Genomic DNA, 2,512 nt, shown 5'->3' with positions numbered 1-2,512 from the left:
ACCTCCTTCTTCAAGCCCCGCTTCAACTCTGATTTCAAGTCTTTATCACTTCTTGCTGAAAATGTTTTAGAAGATGAACAAGGTCACCGCGACTTACTACACCGCCTTATGCATCAAATTAAAGAACTTGACGTATTAAGTAAAACTTATCACATGAGTATTGACTGAAACTATTTTATTGTGATAGAGAAGACGAAGACTCCACTCCTTATTATGCCTTCGTCAAGCAAAGCCACATTTCATGCTTTAGTCAAAAGCTATTTACCCACATTTTACTTTTCACACTCATATATGATCACATTGAAAAAAGGTTGCGCTCGAAGAGAAGAAGCCTCATAAGCTGCAATGACGGAGATAGCAAAACGAAATATCACGCGTCGCAGATGAGTTGACTTCAATAAAATGAATATTTAATATGCTGAGCACTCAAAAATGCTCAATTTTTTATTACTAGACTTTGCAGGCAACATTTTATCGATAGAAATATATTGCGAGCCGAGGGATCGGGTGATACATACAATCTCAGCGCTACTACAAGCAGGAGGAAGTTCTTCATTTAGCTTTAATCTAAGTTCACAGAAAACGCAAAGAAATTGTATTATAGGAAAATGGTCATTAAGTGATTTGATATTAAAGTAGATTTACTCAATTAACTTTGACTTAAGCTTTATTCATAAATATTATTTAGTATGTGTATTGCAAAGTTGTTTATCAAAATTGATACTCAACATTTGAACCCATTGTGCTTGAGAAATAATTATGTGATAAAAGATTTATCTTAATGTTATAGATTTTATTATACATCAATAAATAAGCCGTCATGAAATCGTAGTATGATGGCGACAGCAACTCATAAAAATAAGTAAAGCATTAGTTGGTATGCAGATGAAATCGATGATTAAATGATATCGTGAAGGTTTACATGTGCTTGTATACAATGCAATTAAGTCTTAAATCGTAATCCCATATTTACAATCAAGTTTCATGATGGTCTCTCAGCTCGTAAGAAATCAGTGAGTGGAAATAAAAGCTGTAACAAACAATCTCGTTTTAGGGAAAATAAACCATCTCGTTGATTAAATCCAATGTCTTGAAAATAGCGAGGGGCTTATTACATGCGAGAAGTAATTGTCTCAAAACCTTATTCGAACCGGATAGATTATCTTACTGCATATTTCCGATTCAGCATTACAATTACAGTGCATATAAAACCGCAGACAAATGTATATAGCTTATAGCAGGTCCCAATCCGTGTGACTCGCTATTCCACTTTTCTCCACCACGCAGTGAATTCTTCTTGAAATTCATGGTCAGAGGATTCCTGCGCGTTTTTTAACTGTAAACTCAAAAGTTAAGCTAAATGATGTGCTTTTCACTACTTGCAGAAGTACTGCGTTTGTAAAAAAGAGGTATTTTATCTTTCTTGGAGAAGCGCAACTTTTGTATGTATCACTCTCGTCGCGCAATAATTTCTACCGAAAAAACGTTGCCTACATACACTGTATAGATTTGAAATTTATGCCTATATGACATCACAAAGACATATTAGCTAATTGATATGTAATTTAAGATTTCGTTTATACTTTCGGTTTCAAACTTTACTCTTATAAAATGTTCTGAAACCTCGTCTCGGAGAGTTTCGATGCTTTTTCTAAATTGTTTGGTGTTCATAAATATCATCGTCAGATTATGAACCCATTATGCTTGCAAAATGCTATACGATAAGAGGCCTGCGTCGATATCGTAGATTTCATTCAGTAACATTGTATTAGCCTTAACTGTCAAAGCATAGTTCGGTATGTATGCAAAGGGAATGAATAAATATTAAAATTAATAATACTGCAACGTCATGTATTTACAAATTATCATCGAAGGCCGTCCTCAGTTTATCAAGATATTTGCGTTTTGTGATACCATGATTTGGTATTTTTATGCAAAATCGCACCATACAATAATACAAACCAATTCGTCGTACCATATTTTAGCAAATTTGAGCATTGACGTACCATATTTTGGTTTGCGTAAGCAATATCATATCAACCCATACTTTGTTACATATCACAGTATAGAATCATTTTTTGAATTATTTGCGTCTTGTGTTTACATGTTTTCGTATTTTTATTCAAATTCGTACCATATTTTCGTTCAAAACATATTATTGTACCATATTTTAACAAATTTGAGCATTGACGTACCATATTTTGGTTTGCGTAAGCAATATCAACCCATACATTGTTACAAATCACAGCATAGTATCATTTTTTGATCTAATTGCGTCTTGTATTTACATGTTTTGGTATTTTTATGAAAATTCGTACCATATTTTCATTCAAAATATATTATCGTTTCATATTTTAACAAAATTGAGCATTGACGTACCATATTTTGGTTTGCGTAAGCAATATCAACCCATACTTTGTTACAAATCACAGAATAGTATCATTTTTTGAATTATTTGCGTCTTGTATTTACATGTTTTGGTATTTTAATGCAAATTCGTATCATAATTTCA

Source organism: Plasmopara halstedii, assembly GCF_900000015.1.
Source record: "Plasmopara halstedii genome assembly, contig: Scaffold_2547, whole genome shotgun sequence".
In the NCBI taxonomy this organism is placed as follows: Eukaryota; Oomycota; class Peronosporomycetes; order Peronosporales; family Peronosporaceae; genus Plasmopara; species Plasmopara halstedii.
Note: the sequence above shows the minus strand (reverse complement) of the source record.